The sequence below is a fragment of the Ceratotherium simum genome, chromosome 5 (assembly GCF_057802395.1).
Source record: "Ceratotherium simum simum isolate JZ-2026a chromosome 5, ASM5780239v1, whole genome shotgun sequence".
NCBI classification, from domain to species: domain Eukaryota; kingdom Metazoa; phylum Chordata; class Mammalia; order Perissodactyla; family Rhinocerotidae; genus Ceratotherium; species Ceratotherium simum.
This window is the reverse complement of record NC_141904.1, coordinates 55,118,487-55,143,647: the sequence shown is the minus strand read 5'-3', so window position 1 is coordinate 55,143,647 and position 25,161 is coordinate 55,118,487. Positions and strand designations below refer to the sequence as shown.

Below are 25,161 nucleotides of genomic sequence, written 5' to 3'. Positions count from 1 at the left end.
ATACGGGCACTAATGGAAAAAGTAGAAAACAGGTAAAGGCATATGGATAATATAAGCAGAGAGAGAGACATTCTAAGAAAGAAGCAAAAGGAAATGCTAGAAATCAAAGACACTGTAACAGAAATGAAGAATGACTTTGACAGCTGACCAGCAGGCTGGACACAGCCAAGGAAATAATCAGTGAGCCTGAAGATATGTCAATAAAAACTTTCCAAACTGAAAAGTAAAGAGAAGAATGGAAAAAATGAAACAGAATATTTGAAAACTGTGGGACGATTACAAAAAGTATAATGGGAATATCAGAAGGAAAAGAAAGAGAAAGCAACACAAGAAATATTTGAAGTAATGATGGCTGAGAATTTTCCAAAATTAATGATACTCAACCAGATCCAAGATGCTCAGAGAACACCAACCACATGAATATAAAAGGAATCTACACCTAGGCATATCATATTCAAACTGGAAAAAATCAAAAACAAAGAGAAAATCTTGAAAGAAGCCAGAGAGGACAAAAAAAAGCTTACTTATAGAGGAACAAGGATAACAATTACATCATACTTCTCTTCAGTAACCATGCAGGCAAGAAGAGAGTGGAGTGAAATACTTTAAGTGTTCAAAGAAAAGACCCACCAACCTAGAATTCTGTATCCAGCAAAATTATCCTTCAAAAGTAAAGAAGAAATAAAGATTTTTTCAGACAAACAAAAATTGAAAGAATTTGTTGCAAGCAAACCTGCCTTGCAAAAAATGTTAAAAGTTCTTTAAGAGAAGGAAAATGATATAGGTCAGAAACTCTGATCTACATAAAGAAAAGAAGAATGTTATAGCAGGAACAAATGAAAGTAAAATAAAATATTTGATTTTCTTATTCGTAACTGACCTAACAGATAACAGATTGTTCTAAATAATAATAGCAACAAATTATTGGGTGATTATAGTTTATGGATAAGTGAAATGAATGACAGCAGTGGTATAAGGGACTGGAGGAGGAATTGAGAATACTCTGTTAAAAGGTAGTGGTACAGGGCTATTTGAAAGTGGACTTGAATTAGTTGTAAATATATATTGAAAACTGTAAGGCAACCACTAAAGTTATGTTAAAAGGAAACATAATTTATATGCTAAGAAAGAAGAGAAAATCAAGTCATATGAGATGATCAATTAAAATCAGAGAAGGCAGAAAAAGAGTAGAAGAGAAAGAAAGAGAACAAAAGAACAAGAACAATGAAGAGAAAATAGTTACAAGTACGGTACATGTTAATCCAACTATAGCAATAATCACTTTAAATGTGAAAGGTCTAAATATACCAATTAAAAGACAGAGACTGTCAGAGTGAATAAAAAAACAAGACCCAACTATGTGTTGTCTACAAGAAGCCCACTTTAAATATAAAGAAGAGATAGATTAAAAGTAAAGAAATAGAGAAAGATATACCTAATCAAAAGAAAGCTAACACTAATCAAAAGAAAGCCAGTGCAGCTAATTAATCTCAGACAAAGCAGACTTCAGAACAAGGAAAATTATCAGAGAAAAAGATAGGCATTACATAATGATAAAAGGGTGAATTGTCCAAGAAGACATAATAATCCTTAACATGTATGCACCTAACAACAAAGTGTTAAAATATGAGGTAAAAACTGATAGAACTACACGGAGAAACAGATGAATTCACTATTACAGTTGAATACTTCAACACCCTTCTATCAGTAAGTGACAAATCCAACAGGCAGAAAATTGCTAAGGATATAGTGGAACTAAACAGCCCTATCAATTGGATCTAATTGGCATTTATAGAATACTTGATCTAACAACAGCAGAGTACACATTCTTCTCAAGCTCACATGGAATAATCAACAAGATAGATCACATTCTGGGCCATAAAACACACCTTAGCAAATTTAAAAGAATAGGAATCACACAATGCCTGCTCTTATATTAAACTAGAAATCAATAACAGAAAGATAGCTGGACAAATTCCAAAATATTTAGAGATTAAACAACATACTTCTAATTAACACATGGGTCAAAAAGAAATCTCAAGAGGGGCCAGCCCAGTGGTGCAAGTGGTTAAGTGCACGCGCTCCGCTGCAGCAGCCCAGGGTTCGCCGGTTCGGATCCCGGGCACGCACCAACGCACCGCTTGTTAAGCCATGCTGCGTCGTTGTCCCATATAAAGTAGAGGAAGATGGGCATGGATGTTAGCCCAGGGCCAGTCTTCCTCAGCAAAAAAGAGGAGGATTGGCATTGGATGTTATCTCAGGGCTGGTCTTCCTCACAAAAAAGAAAAAAAAGAAGTCTCAAGAGAAATTTTAAACTAAATGAAAATTAAAATACAATTACCAAATTTGTGAGATGCAGCAAAAGCAGTGCTTAAAGGGAATTTTATAGCACTGAATGATCATATTAGAAAAGAAAAAAAACTAAAATTAATCATGTGAGCTACTTTAGGAAACTAGAAAAAGAGGAGCAAACTAAATCCAAAATAAACAGAAGAAAAGAAATAATTTTTTTTTATTTGCAGAGCAGAAATCAATGAAATTGAAAACAGGAAACAAATAGTGAAAAGCAATGAAATTAAAAGTTCGTTCTTTGAAAAGATTCAGTACAGTATAAAGATATAAAGCAAAATCAGTAAAGGGAAGAGACACATAGGGCGAAGTCCGGAGGAATTCAGATGCAAGCTTCCAAGAGCTCTTTCCCAGTGCAATCACACAAGATGCACTTAATTCTTCCAGCAACAAGCTGCGATAACACACTTGAAATGTTGCCTACCAGGGAGGCTTCAGAGAGACTTAGTGCTAAGGATTTTTACTAGGAGTTGGTCATGTTGCGACACTATTTACCAACATAACCTAGTTGAATTTATACAACTCCACACCTAACAACTGAAGAGCATACATTCTTTTCCAGATCATACACTGAGCCATCAAACAAGTCTCAGTAAATTTAAAATGATTGAAATCCACATAGTATGTTCTCCGATAACAATGGACTAAATTTAAAAATCAATATATAATAATGATATGAAAAATATCAATGGTATCTAAGGAAAGATATCTAGAAAAATCCTAAAGATTTGGAAATTAAACAACATATTCTTTAATAATACATGTGTCAAGCAAGAAAAGACTTGGAAAATTAAAAAATATTTTGAAATGAATGATAATGAAAAAAATCAATATTTGTGACATGTACCTAAAATAAAGTTTAGGGAAAAATTTACGGATTTAAAAGCTTATAATAGAAAAGAAGAAGATTTTAAGATGAAAAGTATAAAATACTACCTTAAGGAGATAGAAAAAAGAAGAACAAATGAAGCTCAATGTAAAAAGAAGGAATAAAATAATAGAGATAAAAGCAGAAAACAATAAAACAGAAAACAAATAATGAGAAAAAAATCAATGATATCAAAATCTGGCTCTTTAAAATGATTAATGAAATTATAAAACCCTAGTAAGAGTGATGAAGAAAAAAGTAAGAAAGCACAAAATATTAGTATCAGGGATGAAAGAGGAAATATTATTACAGATCCTACAGATAATGAAAGGATAAAAGAACATTACAAACAACTTTATGCCAATAAATTCAATAACTTGAATTAAATGTCAAATTCCATGAAAAACAGTAATTACCAAAACTGACACAAGAAGAAATATAAAATATGATTTGTCCTATATAAACAAAAAAATTGAGTTTACAATTAACAGCCATGCTAAAATAAAGAAACAAACAACTCCAGGTTCAGATGTCTTAAGTGATGAATTCTATCAAATATATAAGGAAAAAAATATCAACTGTCTTTTATAAAGTCTTTCAGAAAATTAGAGGAGGGAATACATCCCAACTTGTTTAACAAGGGCAGCGTAACCCTGATACCAAAACCAAACAAGAACATCTAAAAGAAAAAATTGCACACCAATATCCCTCATTAACCTAGATGCAAAAATCTTTACAAAATATTGAATTAAATCTACCTATAATTAAAAGGATAATACACCACAACCAAGTTGTATTTATGCCGGGAATTCAAGACTGGTTTAACATTCGAAAAATCAATCAACACAGTTTGCCCCTAACAGAATAAAGACAAGAAAATCATATGACCAAATAGATGCAGAAAAAGCATTGAAAGAATTTAATTTTTGTTCATCATAAAAACTCTCAAGAAATCGGAAATAGGATAAAATGCCCTCAACTTGATAAGGAGCATCTACGAAAAATCTACAGCTAACATTATATTCATGATGAAACACTAAATGTTTTTTCCCCTAAGATCAGGAACAAGGCAAGGATGTTTTACCATCTCTTCTCAACATTGTACTGATGGACCTGGCAAATGCAGTAAGACAGATAGATAGATAGATAGATAGATAGACAGACAGACAGATAGATAGGTGCCATAATGATTGTTTATGTAGAAAACTCTAAGGAATCCACATAATCTACTATACTTAGTGAGTTTAGCAAGGTCACAGGATATAAGACCAACATACAAAAATCAATTGTATTTCAATATACTAACACAGAACAATTGGAAATTGAAATTGAAAGAACAATAGCATTTACAATAGCCTAAAAAACATAAAATAGGTATAAATTTTTAAAATTATGTGCAATACCTGCATACTGAAAACTAAAAATATTGCTGTGAGAAATTAAAGGAGGCTTAAATAAATGGAGAGAGATACTTTGCTTAAGGATTCTAAAACTCAGTATTAAGATGTTAATTCTTTCCAAACTGATCTAAAAATTCAATGAAATTGCAATCAAAATCTCAAAAGGCTTTATGTAGGAACTGCCAAGTTAATTTTAAATTTTATAGAAAAATAAAAGGGACCTAGCATATCCAAAACAATTCTGAAAAAGGAGAAAATAGTCCAAGGACTCATATTTCCTGATTTTTAGTCTTACTCTAAACCTAATTAATCAAAACAGTGTGGTATTGGCATTAGAATAGACAAACAGATCAATGGAACAGAGAGAATCCAGAAATAAAGCCGCACATATACAGTCAAATGATTTTCAATAAAGGTGCCTAGAAAATGCAATGGGAAAAATGTTTTCAACAAACTGTGCTGGAACAAATCCTAAACCATATGAAAACAACATCCTCAACTTCTAATTCACAACATACACATATTAATTCAAGAAGAATGATAAACTTAATGTAAAAGCTAAATCTATAATACTTCTCAAGAAAAAACAGAAAAAATGATGAATACATTTGTAGCCTTCAGATAGGCAATGATTTCTTAGGACAAAGAAAGCACTTATAGTTTTAAAAATTGATAATTTGGACTTTACGAAAATTGAAAACTTCTGATCATCCAATTCACCGTTAAAACAAATAGGAAAGCCATTGTTGAGGAAAAAGTATTCATAATATACACATCTGACAAATGTACCCAGAATACGTAAAAAACTACTATAACTCAACTTAAAACATCAATTAAAATATAGGCAAAAGATTTGGACACCTTACAAAGGAAAGTACATGAATGGCCAATATGCAAACCATCCAGGAAGCGCAAAATAAAATAGCCATCAGGGAAGTGCAAAATAAAACTCCAACTAGATACAATTTTATACCCACTAGAATAGCTAAAATTAAAATTTCTGAAAATATTAAATGTTGGCAAGGATGTGGAATAACCAGAAATCCCAATATGCAAACAACCAAAAAAGTCAAAAGAAAACAGTCATTAGGGAAGTGCAAAATAAAATTCCAACTGCAATTTTAAACCCATAGAATATCTAAAATTAAAATTTCTGAATATACTAAATGTTGGCAAGAAATCTCATACATTGCTCTTGGAAATAGAAAATGTTACAAACACTTTGGAAAATCATTTTGAAGTTTCTTGCAAAGTTAAAACACGTATCTATCCTATGACCCAGCAATTCTACTCCTAGGTATTTACCCAAGACAAATGAAAACATATAGCCACAAATGTTTGTGTGAATGCTTATGGAAGTCCCATTCACAGTAGCCCAAAACTAGAACAACCCAAGGGTCCACCAACAGATGAAATGATAAATCTGTGATATATTCATACAATGAATGAATTATCCATTATTCCTGATTACCACTCAGGAACCAATTACTGATACACTCAAAATATGAATGGATCTCACAAACATTTTGAGTGAAAAAAACCAGAAACAAAAGAGTGCATGCGTGTGATCCCATTTCTATGAAGTTCTAGAACAGGCAAAATTATTATTCAATAGTGATAGCAATCAAGGGTTGCTTCTCCGGGGAAAGGTGAAAATCTACTGGAAAAAGACACAAGAGAACATCCTGGGTTGCTGGAAACATTCTCTATCTTGATGGGGTGTGGGTTACTCAGATGTATTCATCTGTAAGTATACATTGAATTGTATGCTAAAGAACTGTGCGTTTTACTATATAGAAATTTATGCTTCAATAAAAAAATTAAAGTCAAAAAAAACTTTTTAATTTTATTAAACTATTAATTCAAAAACTTTACGGAAACAAAACACAATTTAACAAATTTCACCCACAATTTTTTAAAGCATAATTTACTGTGACGTGATGCCCAGAAACAAAAGAAAGAAATCATACCTTTCTGCTGAAGCATCAACCAAGGAGACACCTTACCAGGCAGAAACGCCTTGACCAGCCCATGAACTACCAACACCAAAGGGGAGGCCCATTCTTCTGAAGATATCTGCTTTCTAGGAAACATGTCAGTGGGGATTCCTCCCACAGCTCCATGTTAAGTGAAGTCTTAATCTTCCACAGACCCAAGAGCTTCACAGAATATTATCAACACTTGTAAAAATGTAAGCCTTCAACACCATTGTTTCATTGTAACTGGATGTTAAATTAGCAAACAAAGCCTCGCTCTGTCTGGTAAAGGCCAGCGCAGTCATGGTTCATGCATAGGCTCTCTGGAGGCAGCTTCGAAACTGTCGTTTAATTGAATAAGCCACACACTCAGAATGAAAACGAAGGAAGGATGAAAACATAAGCAGGATTTTGCTCAGTGGCACTCATCCTTCACCATGGACAGTGTGCTCTGCTTCTCCTCCTCAAATCCATTTGTCCATTCTGTATTGATTTTGAAAAGGCTGACAGTGCAAACAAGAAGAATCATTTCTCAGTCCTTGGAATGCATTGCTGTAATTATGAGGCTCAGTGGCTTTGTCCATACGATTGAGGAAAAGATATGTTTAGTCCAAGTCACCTCAGTATTATTGAATCCCTGTCACCTATGGAGTCAGAGTAAATTAATTCTTTTGTAGGTATATCTGATAACCTATTAAATGTGATGGGGCACAAAGGAAACTAACGCAGGGGACAAATGTGGTACATAAAACACCAGGGGCAAAATGGTGGGTGTGCTGTTCACCCAAATCTGGCATAGCACTGGCTCAGAATGCGGTGGTCCAATGAGTTAAGTGTCTAAAAGTGATTCAATAGGGCAGAGGTAGGCACACTTTTTCTTTAAAGGGTCAGATAGTAAATATTTTAGGCTTTGTGAGCTATAGAGTCCTTATTGCAACTCCTCAGCTCTGTTGCAGCATGACAGTAGCCACAGACAATACACAAAAGAATGGGTCTGGCTATTCTCTACTCAAACTTTATTTACCAAAAATTTACAAAATTACAGAAAAGATTTGGTCTGCAGGCTGTAGTCTGCCAACCCTTGCAGTAGGGTGTTATGAGATTTTCAAGAGACAGAAATAAAAAACCTCTGGCTGGAGGAATCAAGCATTTCTCTCACTAAAACGTTTTTGAGCACAACGTTGAACAAGAAGAACAAAGTTGGAGAACTGATGCTGCCCGACTTCAAGACCTCCTGCAAAGCTACAGTAATCAAGACAGTGCGGTATTGGCAAAAGAACAGACAAATACATCAGTGGAACAGAACACAGAGCCCGGAAATAGACCCCCATAAATACAGTCAACTGATCTTTGACAAAGGAGCAAACATAGCCTCTTCAACAAATGGTGCTGGAACAACTAACATTCACATGCAAAAAAACGAACCTAACACAGACCTTGCACCCTTCACAAAAATTAACTCAAAATGGATCATAGACCTTAATATAAAATGCAAAATTATAAAACTCCTAGAAGAAAACATAGGAGAAAACCTAGACAACTTTGGGTATGGTGATGCCTTTTAGGATACAACACCAAAGACACGATCCATGAAAGAAATAATGGATAAACTGGACTTCATTAAAATGAAAAACTTCTGCTCTGTGAAAGACAATATCAAGAGAATCAGAAGACAAGCCACCCCCTGGCAGGAAACATTTGCAAAAAAGACAAATGCGATAAAGGACTGTTATCCAAAATATACAAAGAACTCTTGAAACTCAACAATAAGAAAACTAACAACTCGATTAAGGGCTAAAGACCTTAACAGACACCTCACCAAAGAAGATATACAGAAGGCAAGTAAACATATGAAAAGATGTTCCACTTCATATGTCATCACGGAAATGCAAATTAAAACAACAATGAGATACCACTACACACCTATTAGAATGGCTAAAATCCAGAACACTGACAACATAAAATGCTGAAAAGGAACTCTCCTTCATTGCTGGTGGGAATGCAAAACAGTACAGTCACTTTGGAAGACAGTTTGGTGGTTTCTTATAAAACTAAACATACTCTTACCATCCAATCCAGCAATCATACTCCTTGGCATTCACCCAAAAGAGCTGAATACTCACACGGAAACCTGTACATGCAGGTTGATAGTAGCTTCATTCACAATTGCCAAAACTTGGAAGCAACCGAGATCTCCTTCAGTAGGTAAATGGACAAATAAACTGTGATACATCCAGACAATGGAATATTATTCAGCACTAAAAAGAAATAAGCTATCAAGCCATGAAAAAACATGGAGGGGGCCAGCCTGGTGGCACAGCAGTTAAGTTCCCACGTTCCGCTTCGGCGGTCCAGGGTTCACGGCTTCGGATCCTGGACATGGACCTACTCACCACGCATCAAACCACGCTGAGGCAGCGTCCCACATAGAAGAGGTAGAAGGACCTACAACTAGGATGTACAACTATGTACTGGGGGCTTTGGGGAGAAAAAAGAAAAAAAAAAGAGGAAGATTGGCAACAGATGTTAGCTCAGGACCAATCTTCCTCAAAAAAAAGAAGAAGAAAAGGAAAGAAAAAACATGGAGAAAACTAAATGCATATTATCAAATGAAAGAAGCCAATCTCAGAAGGCTATGTACTGTATGATTCCAATGACACAACATTCTGAAAAGACAAAACTGTGGAGACAATAAAAAGATCAGTGGTTGCTAGGGATGGTGGGGAGAGGGATGAATAAGTAGAGCACAGACGTTTCTCAGGACAGTGAAGATAGTCTATATGATATTATAACAATGGATACACACCATTACACATTCGTCCAAACCCACAGAATGTAAAACACTGAGTGAACCCTAAGGTAAACTATGGACTTTTGGTGATTATGTGTCAATGCATGTTCATCTTTGGTAAAAAAGTGTACCTTTCTGGTGAGTGACGTTGATAATGGGGGAGGCTATGCATGTGTAGGAGCATATGGGAAATCTCTGTACCTTCCTCTTAATTTTGTTGTGAACCCAAAATTGCTCTAAAACAATAAAGTCTTTAAAAAAAGGTTTTGGATAGCATCTCCCTACATATTTATTTATAATTCACGTGCACTACCTACCAACTATCATACTAACACGTGCACATGACAAAACAAACTATGAAAATTATAATAAAAGTGAATAGAAATTAAAGTGATATATTCTCCTTGAGCATCCCAGTGGCTCCCTTCGTGCACCCCTGGGTACAGCACTTCTCTGCAGTGTTCCAAAGCAGCACTTCCAAAATATGACCTATGCAACAGAAAGCCATTCCATGGAATACACACAAGGAACAATTTTTTAAATGTGTGCCATGGTGAACAAAGTTTGGGAAACATAGAGATAGCTGGGGTTTAAGGAAAGGCAAAGAGGTTTCCTCATTTCAGGACTTCTCAGGGCCTTTAACTCACTCTGAGAGTATACTAAGTACACTTTGAATAACAGGGGGCAGGGCGTTGTATGCAGTATTCCTCAAATATGGCTGATCACGTGGGTGTCCTTCTCAGCATTCACCACGGGGGCCACTTTACAAGTCCTTGTGTGATTGTTTTATCAATGTAACTCGCCCATGACATGTTCCACAACTGCAGGAATTGTGTCTGTGTTTACTCACTGCTGTATCCGTGTTTACTCACTGCTGTATCCCCAGCCCCTAGCACTTGTTAGTTGACTAACTGACCAAATGACCAGTGTCAGAATCCATGTAGTCACCAGGTCTCTCACAGGAGCTGCATTCCACAGAGCTGTCTTCACAGTCAACTCTGCCAGGCCATGTGGAACCAGGGAAAGTTATCAGCAGGTTAGGAAGATCATGCTGTAAGCAGAGTCTCCTATGGCCTGGAGAAAGGGAAGCTGTAGGAGGCCCAGGTCATATCATTGCACGGCCTGTCACAAATTTGAACAGAAGAGTGTGTCCAAAGTAATGGGGTAAAGGTGACTCCAGAAGTGGCCGGAATTGCTGGTCTGTGCTAATCACCATAAGATGAAGAGGACAAGGAAGGAGCTCTGTGATACCTCCACGACCCTGCAGCTTCCCCAAGGGCTGCCTGGGCATCCCCCTGCTGGCAGAGTCCCCCTCCTTTAATGCCTCTGTCACAGAACATGACAAATTTCAGTTCTGACAGGGGTACCACCAGGGGAAATAATTCATTGCTCCACCCTTTCACCAACTGTAGAATCCAACAGGTCAGGCCTTCTCATTGACTCAGCTAGACTCCTGTCACCATGTAAAGTCAAGTTTCGGACTCAAGAGGAAACATCACTAGACGGCAAAAAGGCTTCAGTTTGTGTGGCTCCCCCCTCTCTGATTGGTTGGTGGAGACTGTCGACATGTGCTGAGAAGGCTTCTGAGGCAGTACCTCAACTGGAGGTCCATATGCTTTCCTCTTAATGGTGGCCCAGCCTCTCCCACACCACCCACATCCTTGAAAACTCATCACTCCCCAGTTTAGTGGCTGGCAAACTGTTTCTGTAAAGAGCCAGTTAGTAAATGTTTTAGATTTTGCAGGCCAGACAGTCTCTGTCACAATATTCAATTCTGTTGTTTTAGCAAAAGTAGCCAACTGCAATACATTAACAAATGGGTGTGGCTGTATCCCAATAAAACTTTATTTACAAAAACAGGCAGCTGACAGGGTGTGGCCTGCAAGCTGTAGTTTCCTGAACTCTGCCCTAGTTCCCTCTTCACTCTTTCCAGGTGAAAGGCACCTCATCTCATAAATCAAGATGTCCTAAGGCAGTGCCTCTCAACTCCGGCTGGGAAGCTTTTCAACACCCAGAGGCCCATGCCAAACCTCAAACAATTAAATCTGAATCCCAATGCGTATTTTTCCAGCCCCTCCCAAGTGATTCCAATGTGCTGCCCAGGCTGAGACACACTGTTTCCCAGGGTGACTTCCGCTTCCTTCCTGCCGGGTAAGTTGCATAAGAGAACTACAAGGCCTCCCCTACAGAGCGCCTGCGGGAAGGATCTGCTCCACACATTTTGGCTTTAAGTAAATCCTGCCTCTAAAGTTCTCTAATTGTTTCCTGTGTGTGTGTGCTGTCAACCAACCAAATGTGAACTCCCTAGGAGGTGGGCCTGCGCTTCTCTCCTCACCTACTTGCCACTAAACCTGAGGACAACTCCAACCCGAAATATCCAGCCCAAGGGTTGGACCCAGAACACATGGTCAGCAAAGCCTGCACCCACTCAGTAAGCGACCAGATTCATCAGACTTCTCCAGAGAAACAGAACCAGTAAAGAAAGAGAGAGATTGATTGATTGCTTGATTGATTAAAGGAATTGACTTATTTGATTGTGGGGACTGGCAAGTCCAAAACCTGTAGGATAAGCTGGCAGGCTGGAAATTCAGGTAAGAGTTGAAATTGCAGTCTTGAGTCCCCATTTCGCAGGGCAGGCCAGGCAGGCTGGAAACTCAGGCCGGTTTTTCATGTTGCAACCTTGAGACAGAATTGCTTCTTCCTCAGGGAATCTGTCTTTGCTCTTAAAGCCTTCAGCTGATTGGATAAGGCTCCCCCTCATTATGGAGGATGATCTGCTTTACTCCAAGTCTACTGATTGTAAATGTTAATCACATCTGAAAAATACCTTTACAGCAACATCAAAACTGGTGTTTGACCAAATAAACAACTGGGCACCACAGCCTAGCCAAGCTGACACCTAAAATAACCATCACAGTGACGGTCCCCTCTCAGCAGACTGTGGCTGCAGCCTGTCACTGGCTCCCAGGTGTCTCCTCGTCCTCTGCCATTCATCCAGGCAGCAGCCAGAGGGATTGTTCAGAAATCGGAATTGAACTGTGTCACTCTCCAGTGGTTTCCTGCCACCCTAAGAATAAACACACTCCCCCCGCCCCACCCCAGGTCTTTGAAAGGCTCTGTGGTCTGGCTGCTGCCCACCTTGCCCACCTGGTCTCCTCCACTGACCAGTCTCTCACACAATTCCAGCCTCACTGCCTTCTTGCTACTGTTTGAACAAGCTTGTTTCCACTAAGGGCCTTTGCCCCAGTCTCCAACCCTTCCAGGCAGGCACGTCCCTCAGTCTTTATAACCAACTCTGCTGTGGGCCTAAGCTAACTTGAGTGGGGTTCCATTACTTGCAAGCACGGAGTCCTGACTAGCACACTTATCACATCCTGATGATGAAGGACCTCCAGGAAGCTATCAGGAAGACCTGCCCTCAGCACCCCAGGCTCCACCTGGACATGTGCCTCCAGCCCAGGTGGGTCCTTGTCCTCGTGTACATCCCTCACCTGCCCTATTACTGGCTTCAATCTCTACCCAGCCCCAGTCCTGTCAGCTCAGTCATCACCCATCTTTCTCTACCCAATCTTTATGTGCCTCCATTTCCTCACATGTAAAGTGAAGCAACTTTCTTCACAGCTGCACATCAGGTTCCTCTCAGCATCCAGCACAGGTAAGAACTCAGTAAAGGGCAGCGTGGTTAAGGGCTCAATCGCACCTGCAAGACCCAGGGCCCTCCCAGTCCCCCCGAAGCCTTTCTCCTTCCCAGTTACCCTGCCTCCTCTGACCTCCTCTCCCCACTTGGGAAATCAATGGGTTCTGTGGCCCTTTCCTTCACGGTAATCACTGCTGGGAAACCCTTAGAAGGTTTGTTTTGGGTGGTGAGCTCCCTAAGGGCAGACAGGCACCCATGCATCCCTGGATTTCAGGAGCATCCATCCTTCCCAGTGACACCACGCCTGTATCACCTCCACTTCCCTGGCACCAAGCACAGAGCCTGGAGGTCCTCTGTCAGGTAGTGGGATGAGTGAATGGATACAACACTCCTTGTCTGTACCACTTAGGGAAACATTTTCGTGTTTCATCACCAGCTGGAAGAGCCTTCCCACTCCCTCCTCAGAAGTTAGTTCCAAGCCAGGGGGGGAATCCTAGTGGGCCTCCTAATTCCCATCCTGGTGCCTCCCTCTGCCTGGATTTCACCCTGCGTTCCATTCATGAAGCAAGAAACCAGCTGGCTATGGCAACGAGAGGAGGGCCTTTGGAGCCCAACACCCAGGGCTGAAACCATGCTTGCTTCCCAAGGACACTCTAGCATCTCTGTGACTCAGTTTCTCTCTCTGTGAAAAGAGAATGGTGACGCCTACCTCTTCAGGTGTTTCTGAGGATTGAATGGGATAAAATGTACAAAAGCAATGGGCACAGTGCCCAGCGCAAGCTCTCAATGTTTTAGTTCTCTCCTCCTTTCCTTCTTTTTTTCCACTTCCCTGCTCTGGGATGATGGCCAGCTTTTTACAACTTAGATTAAAAAATAAAAATTAGTAGGAATATTAGTTCCAAATGAGCCAAGCAAATACCAAACTCCCAGTGCATGTGTATCCTATGGGGAAGTGACACAGATTGCTACTCATCCGTGCCCCTCTCCAAAGGTCCAGTGCTGTCTGGTTACTACTCAATAATCTCATTTTCTCCTCATATGTGAAAATTGATTTTTTAATGATCTGTTCCAGAATATTTCTAGGTATTAATGTTACAGTAACTCATTTATAATTCCCCAAGTGTCACAGTTCCTTTAAAAAAACAGATAACAAATACCCTCTCCCAGCCTGGAATCTCTGGCCTCTGAGAACACACAAATACGAGTATTAATGGCCTACTTAACAAGTTACTTATGCAGGCCTTGGACTGCAGTTTTCCGCAGGTCTAGCTGGCTACCTGGCATTTAATTTTAAGAGCCTTGGAGTGGAGCGTTTAACTCCACGCTGGGTTCAAATCCCAGCTCTGCTGCTTAGCCAAAATCTCTCAGTGACTTCATCCATAAAATGAGATCACAACCACTTATAATATAGTGGAGTCGTGAGGGATAAATAGATAAAGAGTAAAAAAGAAACCCACTAAGTTCAGCACCTGACTCACAGTATTAAGTTGAGCTGTATAAAGCTGCCTTTTTTGTAGGTCAAAATAGTTGTATATTGGTAATTTCATACGGTTTTACCTAACAGGGTTTAGACAAATAATAGTAGTCATGACTGTAGTGGAGCTGACTGGTAGACAGAGGGCAGAGGGAAATGTTTGAAAAGACAAGGCAAGAACACTATCATCTTCCACTCACCAGTGGGGGGCTTCCCAGTTGGTGCCTCAGTACCCACTTTGCCCAGCCCCCATCCTAGCACCACCTCGCTTCTGTTCCCTCCACTCAGCCTCACTGGTCTCTGTTAGTCCCTTCATTGCTCCATGATCCTCTGCCCATGCTGTTCCCTCTGTTCGGAACACTTTCTCCAGCTGCCACTTACATAATCCTCATTCCTCCGTAAATCCAGCTCAATTATCACATCCTCAGGGCAGCCACCTCTGACCTCCCTGACTGGGGACATCCCTGTTGGGTGCTCTTGAAGTCTCGTGGGCCCATCGTGTGTAAAGCACTTATCTCAGGGGCATCACACACTTATCTGAGTGATTATTTGGTTGATGCAGCTTCCACTCGACAGTGTGAGATTTATGTTTGCAGGGACCATAGCTGTTTCTTCTTGCGCCGCTGTAATCCCAGCACCTAAAACAATACCTGGCACACAATAGGTACTAGTTAAGATTAATGAAGGACTATGAAGGGACGAGTATCCCACTGCAGCAGTGCCCTGCAGTGGTCCCCAAGACATGGCAGGAACTTGGAGGGGTTGAGGGCAGACAACAGTGAGCCAAGCTCTGGCCTAGAGAGACAGTGGGGACTGTTGGGGGAACTGTGCAGGGTCTGAGGGCCCAGGCTCCTCTGGGGCTTATCTGGCTGATAGCTCAGTCTAACACCACAATAGAGGACTTCTCAAGGCAGCTACGAACCCCTCTGTGGGCTTCATCAAGGCCCAACAAGCCCTAGCAAAGATATGTCAGACTAATGGACACCTCAGCCTGGCTGGGCCTTCCATCAGTTTTTTCATTCATCAAATGATGTCTTAAGGTCTTCTATGTGCTGCTTCTAACCTTGCCACTCTCGTCCGCACCAGCAGCCAGAATGATTCTTTAGAAATTAAATAAAGCTGTCTTTACTTTGCATAAGCAATGGCTTCCCGCTGGTGTATGATAGAACTCAGGTCATACTTGATCTAGCTCTTTCCTTGCCTTCCAACTCAATCAGGCACACCGGCCATCTTTGGATCTTCAAATAGGCCAAGCTCACTCCCATTTCAGGGTCTTTGCATTTATTATTCATCCTGCCTAGAATGCTATTCCCTAAGACCTCTGCATGGGTGGCTTTAGGTCAGAGCATAAATGCTAGCTTCACAGCAAGGCGTTCTCTAAACACCCTCGGCTATATCTTTCCAGTCAATTGTGCAATGATGGACATGTTCTATATCTGCACTGTCTAATACAATAGCCATCAGCCATTTGCGTTATTGAGCAGATGAAATGTCACTGGTATGATTGAAGAACTGCCTTTTTAATCTGATTTCATTTTAATAAATTTTCATTTAACTTTAAATAGCCACACATAGCTAGTGGCTACCATACTGGACAACAACAGGCCCAATACCCTGTTTTATTTTCTTTATTGCACTCAATAGCTGAAATTCTTTTTATTTTTTCATAAGTTTGTGTCCATCTCCCCCCTCATTAGAAACTTGAGCTCCATATGAAGACAGGGACTTTTTCTGTCTTGTTCATAACTGGAACCCCACTGCCTACAACAGTGCCTGGCTGCTGGGAGGCACTCAAATGTGCTTTGAATAGATGGGCCTATGTCCAAAAAGGCATTGATACAATTATCCTCATAATATCCATCCAAGAGCAAGGGTTTTCACCCCAGGATTTGTGACCCAAGCAATTGTAAGATGTGTCATACTTGTTACTACTAATAGTGGAAGTACTTACATTTGTAAAGGACTGTCTTTTCTAATTAGCTAGAGTAGATTTAAGGTTATCTGAATAATAAGCTCATGCCCAATCATCTGTATCCAAAATGATTTTCTCGAGTGGGAAGGAGAGGAGATAACTAACAGCTGGAGGAGAAAAACTGCATATGGGAGTCTGTCACACATATGAGCATCATCTGTCACTTCTACTCAGGTAGAAAAAAACAGCAAATGTCAAATGTGCTGAATAAGATTGCTTTGGTCTGCTCAGCATCTCTTCTCCCTTGTTTCAGTAACACAACCCCAATTCTCCGATACAGGGAGAGATGTCAATCAAGGGGGTCCTGTCAGCCACACTCCAGCATGTGATCTAGGCTGACCAATCAGAGTCTTTTCTTAGGCAATGCTATGAATGCTGGGAGACTGAGGTTCCTGTGCCCTTTATCAAGGGTCACAAGTTACAATGTTGCTGCTATGGGCTGCCAGTGGCCATCTTACCCCAGAGACAGAGATCACTCTTCTCAGAACAAAGCCACACAGAAACAAACAGAGCCAAGAGCTGGCAAGGAAGAGTGAAGTTTGATCAAATGATTCTGCTCAAATTCTTGATTTGTCATACCTTGGAATGCCCAGATAAGTGAGTCAAAAAATCCCCTTTTTGTTTTTGATTCTAATTTGACTTGGGTTGCTGGAGTCCTGACCAAGAGTTCGGAAACACTGCCATCAATACTTGCAATAAGATTGGCTTCCCTGAACCTCAGTTTTCTTCACACGTGAAAGAGAGACAAAAACATCTACTTGTGTTAGTAATTTTTTAAGAAGTGATAAAATTTATTCTAAGATATGAAAGTGCTTCACTGAATTCAAAAGACCAAATGCAGACAGGCCTCAGGAAAAGCCTGGAACCAGAATCAAGAAAGCCATCAGGCTCCTGGGCCAAGTTCTCTCACCTCTCCTTTCTGCTCCTCGAGGTGTTTGCAGCAGTCTCCTCTCTACAGATCACCTTTCTTGGCCCATTGGTTCACAGAGTAAAGAGAAATACCTATAGCTGCTCCATATTTATACCTTTCTATTCAGAGATAAGCCTAGGATAAAGTGAAATTTTTGATCTAATTGCCAAATCCTAGGAGAGGGAATCTAATTGGTCCACTCTGTGTCAGAAGACCACCCATGTTCCAATCAACTGGGATGGGGGTGGGTGGGAGGGTGACAGAGCCAAGTTGTACAAACATGGTTCTTGGGGCCCGCCCTCATGAATGAAAGGGCTGTTGGGGGAGTCATGTTAGCCTGGCAGAGACCTCAAAAGGTATCTACTGTACCACACTATAGAGGGTTTTTATAAGGAATTACTGAGCTTACATACTGTATACGAAATCATCAGTAAGAATAAGTTCATTATTACATGGCTCACACTAAAGAACTACAAGTTGAAGCTGAACATGTAGCCGCCATGTCCAAACCAGAAAACCAGCCTACAAGACCAACCATCCCATAATGAGCTCCTTTAGTGTCCAATAACTAGACTTCCTTGGTTCAAGTCAAAAAATTCTCCTGTGGATTGGAATCCATAACTGAGTAGCAAAATAGAAAGAATAAGTCTCAACTAGGGTACCTGGGTTTTAGAGTGTAATGCTTTATGCCTGATGATACCCCCTGACTTGAAGGCAAATCCATATTTTTGGTGCTGCCTCTTAGTAGTATTAAACTATATTTAAAATTATCTACCTAAGCCGTTCTTCTTCCAAAGTATTCTCATAATTCCCAATAGACTAAAAGAAGTTTCTTCACAAAGCCCAATTTAAGTAAGAAATAAATCACTTCCTAGTTTCCATATCATAATAACTTTGTCATCCCCACTTAGAAGAGTTAAGAAGCAATTAAAAGATAGACACAGAATATGTGGCCTCATTGTTATGATTATTACCACAATTTAGAATGTTCTAGCACTTAATATCGCAGTGGTCCAGTTGCTCTGGTGATTTACTTCTGCATTTCTCACAGGATGTTAATTAGTGGAACAGACATCCAAGGCCACAGCATATACACCACAAAAGAAGGGGACATCCATCTACAGTTACCAAGGTAACAAATTATACTAATGTCTTTTCCATCACTACCCTGCATCTTAAACACAGAATTGATTCTCTGATAAAGAAAAAAAAATGTGATAACTCAACAAGTGTGGTTACCACTAGTGCACCTAATGTGCAGTGCTGGGTTTCCCAAAGGCTGATTTACAATATACACTTGGGGTGGGGATATCATGGGGGAGACAAGGTGAAGAATGGAATGGAGAGAAATGTAAGCTTTTCTATACATATCTAGACTATCTAGAATTATGCAAAGTCTAGAAAAATGTTATTTCATTTTCAACACACAGTAAGTTCTGTGTCATTTCATAAAATGCCAGTGTTATTTGAAGCCAGACAGAGGGTGATGTGCCCAGGTACAATACTGTTTCCTTGCTTAGGACCTCTTAAGGTCTTAGTTGAGCTCTCCGAGCCATCTTACCCCATGAGGAACCTGCAGCTCAGCATGATTAAGTCATTGTCTGAAGGTCCCACAGCTAGGAGGTGGCAGAATCTACACTGGAAACCTGATGTGACCAACTCCAACACCTACTCCATTTTGGGCTGCTCTGGGTTGCTTTCCAGAATTGCAACTTAACAATATATCATGGAAAAGCACTCATCTATGACAACATACTTATATCATATATGTTCTTATATTTAGTGAGTGTCCTGAATATGTTTGAGTAAATTGACCTATCATCTGAATTATAATAAGTTATGGAAATGAGATCTCGAGAGTCAAGAAAACAAAAACTAGAAATTAAATACAACGACATTCCTTAAGGATTCTGCAACAACTACTCAGGAATAAGATGGAAGATTGTGAGCTATGATCTTTTTCTCACTCAGCCTTCCTATTTTTGTGTTATTGTTCTACTTGCATATGACAGTAAATAAGTGAGATAAAAAAATTAAACATCAAAATAAAAAATAATACACGATGGTAAATCCATTTAGTGTCCTGACACCTCATTTGAGATAATGCTCTGGAGAAAATGGATAAACTTCTGTGCTGACAATACAGACTGGGAACTGCTCTGTGGCAAAAGAAAACGACTTCAATTTTGTGTTGTCAATGGAGGTTAACCTTCTGTGTAACCTTAACAAGGTCCATTCCCACCATGCATACTGTGAAGGCTCTGAAACACTTCCACCTAATCAACTGCAAGATGCTGTTTGCTTTAGAGGCCTTTGGGATCAGAAAACAGAATTTTTCAGACTCCATGTGTCAGGATCTTGAAAAAAAATCATTGTGTGGCATAGCAGAAATATCTAGACTTAAATCTTAGAGCTATCAATGATGCAAATATACATAAAATCTCCCTTAAGGTTAATATTCCTTCACCAGTGTTCAATCCCTCCTCTGTCGATTTAAAAGAACAAGAGCATTCTCTGAATGGCAGGCTTTTTAACAGGATTCATCATTCATTCATTCATTCTCTCAATTAATATTTGTGAGGCACCTGTGATGTGTCGGGGTGGTTGAAACAGTAGTGCTCACTGAATATCCCATGTAATCTCCTACGTTTCCTAGCATCTCTTGTAGTTGGTGTGGGGAATGTAACTAGTTTGGCCAATGTGCTGTGAGCAGATATGATATGTGTCATAGTCTATCTAAATAAAGTATTTGAGAGTGGGTTGTGAGCACCCCACACTCTCTTTCCCCCTTGTAGCGATTCCAGAAGCTACATGTTCCAGATGATAGAAATGGAAGGTCCCTGGGTCCCTGAGTTGCCCACTGGAAGAGAAATGCTGGGAAAGCTCCTGGACTCCCTGTGGCATTTACATAAGCAAGAAATAAACTTCTATGTGTTAATCTCCTGAGGTTTCAGGTTTATTTGCTATACTGACTAATGCAGTTGGGCCCTGGGCTAGGCATGTGAAAAGAAGAGAAATAATATTAATCTCTGCCCTAATTTATTCAAATTAAAGAAAACTGAAAATAAACATATAAATTATGGGTGTCTTTTATAAAAATGTTTTCTTAGATTAGTTTAAAGCACCTCAATTGACATTCAGATCTCCCTGCTCACTAGTAATGAGGGCATTCTATTTGGTTGAAAGCCTTCCATTAGTTTAAAAGCTCCAATTGTTGAACCATCAATGTCTATAAGAGTGTAATAAAGGACTGAATAACTAAGTGTTATGTAAGCGGAAGCTATAGGCATATTAGCATTCATGAGTTTACTCACCACAGTTCCATTTATAGTCATTTAGAAATACAAATACAATAATAAAAATTTCTCCTGACAAAGAAGCCAAATGCTTCCCACTTCCCCTTCCCACGGCCCCCAAATGATAACTAAGCCTGGAGTATCAGTGTCTTTTATGACATCTCAATTCTGCTCTAATTATAATGGGAAGAAACACTATTAGAGAGTTACCAATACAGCAAATGCAATTTGTTGGGAATTGGAATTGTATCTTACGTACTTATTGATACATATTCTCCCAAGTGTTACCTTTAAAAGGGAAAATATATTTATCTGCCAACACAACCTAAAGAAACATAAATATCTGCTGTTCAAAAGGAAAAGCTCATCTTAGAAATCCCCACGTGTCTATTTTAGTCTATTTTAGCTGATACGGTAACGTGTTGTGAGTGCGTTTGCACTCATAAAGATCCATTTATATAAACTATCACAGACATTGCTTAACCCCTCAAAGCATAACTTCTCTCTCCTCAGAAAGCTACATATTAATTCAAATTTATTCACTTCATAAGGTCTAGGCAAATGGAATTCAGATAAACTCATCTAGCGATAGAGTTGACTGTAGTTGGCGGTGGAATAAAATGAGAATGTCTATTAGCTTTTCAACCACTCTGGAGAAAATGCCGTGTATAATTTTTAGAAAAAGATGTAAAGGCTAGGCTTTTGAGAACAAATAGCTGTGGAAGAACTGAGTACAGCTACCAATCATTTCACATGCTCAGGCTGTTTTGAAGTCTTTGATCTCTCCCAGAGAAGCCACGGAAGCCAGGTCACCGAGAAGCCACCCCAGCTTCCAGGGCCGTTGTGGAATATTAGCCACAGGTTTTCCAGAAGGTGGTAATAGAGATCACACAACTTATCCATCTGCTTGAGGTTTCCGAGAAATCCTGCAGGCATCCTAGGAACACACTGAAAACACAACTCCACTTTGGCTGTGCAAATAAAACACCAGAGGGGAGTGAAGGTTTGGGGGAAGCTGGTGATTGTCTCAAAGCTTTGGAAGACAAAATACATGTGTGGCTTCTCATCAAATGTCCTTCCTGTTTCATTACCCAAGAGCGGCCTAGCCAGAGGCTACTCTTTCATCTTTGACCTCTACATTCCCCTTCCTAGAAGCAATAGCAGAAGTGCTGTCCACCTCCAGGGAACTTGGATTCCAGGAGGCCATCAGGAAACGAGCATCTCCAGACCTTGCTGGTTCTCCCCGACAGAGGCAAAACCACACACAGGATCAGGAAGTGTCCCAAGACCCAGGGACTCCTGTGGTCATCACGAACAGGAATGATCTCAGCCTATGAGTCAGAAGACTTGGATTTTTCTGCTCAGGATTGTTTTCTCACCTGGACGAGTCTTCAACTTTCTAAGCCTCTGTCTCCCCATCTGTCAACAAGGCATTTCCACCAGATGACCTGAGAGGTTCTCTCCCAGCTTCCATACACTTCAGATTCTGGAGTTTGTTCCCAGGCTTTTCAGGCAAACCATCCATCACACTGGCATATGGAAACACAAGTCCACGTTTTCCACCAAGAGTGCCGCAAATGGAGAAGAAATTAAAGTATCCTTAGAAATGAAGAGGCAGCCCAAGGTGACCAGCCACAATCTTTACATTCCTAAAAGTTCCATGTTTAAGCTTAAAATTTTCATGCACATTTTATTCTATAATTTATTTGTTTGTGACATTTTGTTTGTTTTATGATTTTTCTTATCATAAGATTCCCATTTTGCAACTGTAACATGTATTTACTAATACCCAGGAACTGAAAACAATGCTGGTGGTGGGCCAAGGCAGTAAAAGAGGATGCAAAAGCATAATGAGGGGATCCAAGAAGTAGACAAACTTTTTTGATTGTGTGATGCAGGCTCAGTGGCTGCAAATCCACGTGGCTGTGTACCCAGCAACCATCTCAGCAAAAGCACTTTATTTTCAAAACCCTGAGAATAGGCATGATGAGAAATCAAAGAAATGCATTCTCAGGGTCAGTAATCTCATGCACCTGTTTCAGGAAGAGCACCTGTCCTATAACTTTAGGGGTTAGGAGGAAGTTTTAAGCCCTATTATAGACTCAACTTGTATGAGCCCGTGCAGGTACATGAAGTTTGGGGATGAGCAGTTTCCTGTGATTCTCATTTTCTGACAAATGATTGAAGGGAAAAGAAATTTTCCTGGATTTTTATAGACTTAACCCTAAAAAAGATAAGACAGCCTGCTAAACAGAATTGGATTTCCCAGCTTCTGAGGATGATCTGATGTTCAATTGAATAAATAACTTTAAAAACTTGGGGCTGGCCTGGTGGCGTGGCAGTTAAGTTCTCGCACTCCACTTCAGCGGCCCGGGGTTAGCATGTTCGGACCTCGGGCGTGGACGGAGACACCGCTTGTCAAGCCATGCTGTGGTTGCGGCGCACGTAAAGAGGAGGAAGATGGGCACGGATGTTAGCCCAGGGCCAATCTTCCTCAGCAAAAAGAGGAGGACTGGCATCGGATGTTAGCTCAGGGCTAATCTTCCTCACAAAAAAACAAAAAAACTTGGCTAACAGCTGTCCACTGAACATTGATTACTATGAGATCTTAAAATACATCATTCAATCATTTGCTTTCAAGTATTTGACCACATGTTTAAAATCACGGCTCAAATAATTTCTTCTTTTAATGAAACTGTTTAGTAAAATAATATCTGTCAATGATGGTCCTGTGGCTGCGGGACACATGTACTAACATGAAGCCTTCTCTTCTATTGAGCTCTGATGTTTCTGAGAAGGGAGGGAGAGAAAAGTGGGAGCTACCGAATAGCTCAGGACTCCATCATTTTCAAGAAACAATCTAAAACGGGGGACTATGGGAGAGCTGATGCTGATAACACAGGCATGGAACAGGTTCCAGAAAGTTCTATAATTAAAGTTTCCCAAACTCCAGTCTTTATTGTATCATGATCAATTTTTGCTGTACTATGTCACCTGTTCTGATCACTAATTAATAATTTTTATTATGCTATTATTCTAAAATTTAAATATACTACCTTTAAAAGGTAGCTTTGTATCAATACTATAACTAGAAAAACTTGGATCATGGGCCATAAAGTAGAAAGAAACCATAAAAGTACAATAAAAACAAGCAGTGGTATTAAATTCTAGCTAACTACAGCCGCTTGTGCTCTCTTGGTTAAAAATGTCAGCCATAAAAAAAGACAAAATCGTCCCATTTGCAACAACATGGATGGACCTGGAGGGTATTATGTTAAGTGAAATAAGCCAGAAAGAGAAAGACAAACTCATCTCACTCATATGTAAGTGTCCAACACATGGACAGAGAAAACTGTATTGTGGTTACCAGGGGCAGTGGGGTTGGGGTTGGTCACAAGGGGTGAAGGGAGACATGTAAATGGTGATTGACAAACAAAAATGTACAACCAAAATTTCACAATGTTGTAAACTAATAAGACATCAATAAAAAATGTAAAAAAAAAAAAAATGGAGATAGCCAAGAATTAGAAAGATGTTGAAGATATATTGATACTAAATTGAGACTTTCTTCCTAAGATTGTCATAGGATTAAATGAAAAGGAATAACTCCATCACTGTTGGTCCAACGTCCCTCGCTGTGAAGCTCCCACCCAAACATCTCTTGAGTAACACCCATTAAGTCATCATGCACAAAAGGGCACATTATGGGGAAGACAGCTCTATGTTATGGGTTGGAGGATCCATTGAGGAATTTTAACCTCAGGAAAGTTTGAAGTCCAGAAATCTATAGGGACTATGTGGAAATCAGATTGGAGGAGAGACAATTAGAAGACAAGCTAGGAGCCTGAGGTAGAAACCTAGGCAAGAGACAATAATGACTTAAACCAAAATAGTGGCCATGGGGATGGAGAGAAATGGACAGTGAGAGAGATAGTGGGGATGTAAAGTTTGACAAAATTTGATGACTGATTAATGAGGGAGCATGAAAGGTGGCAAGTCAAGGACGATCCCTAGATTTCCGGTTTATGCAAACGAATGGATGGTGGAGCTGTTCTCAGAGAGAAGAAACACAAGAAGAGAAGCAGGCTGGGTAGGGGAAAGGATGGCTGTTCAGTTTTAAATACGCTGTGATGGGAGACAGTCTGGCACAGTAGATGACCATGGAGGCCCTAGAGTCAGGCTGCATGGTTTCAAATCCCTGCTCTGCCACTTATGAGATATTATTGTGATAACTTTGGTCAAGCTATTAATTCATTATGTGCCTCAGTTTCCCCATCTCAAAAAACTGAGGATAGTTCTTTCCTCACAGGGTATAGGTACCCTATGCCAGGTACCTATCTAATCACTTTACATATGACCCAATACCCCATGAGTATTAGCTATCGGCATCATTCCTAGAAGCCCAATTTACCCTGATAACATTTGCTGGTCAACAAACATATCCAGAGTGACCAACGTGGTCTGGCTGGTCTCTGCTGACCTTCCCCA

At 39.9% G+C, this 25,161-nt stretch overlaps 1 protein-coding gene across 1 annotated transcript in view; it reads right to left on the bottom strand.

The window, feature by feature from the left end:
- Window positions 1-25,161, bottom strand: part of CACNA2D3 (calcium voltage-gated channel auxiliary subunit alpha2delta 3) — an 838,936-nt gene that overhangs the window by 523,373 nt on the left and 290,402 nt on the right. The gene's annotated exons all lie outside the window — the stretch shown is intronic.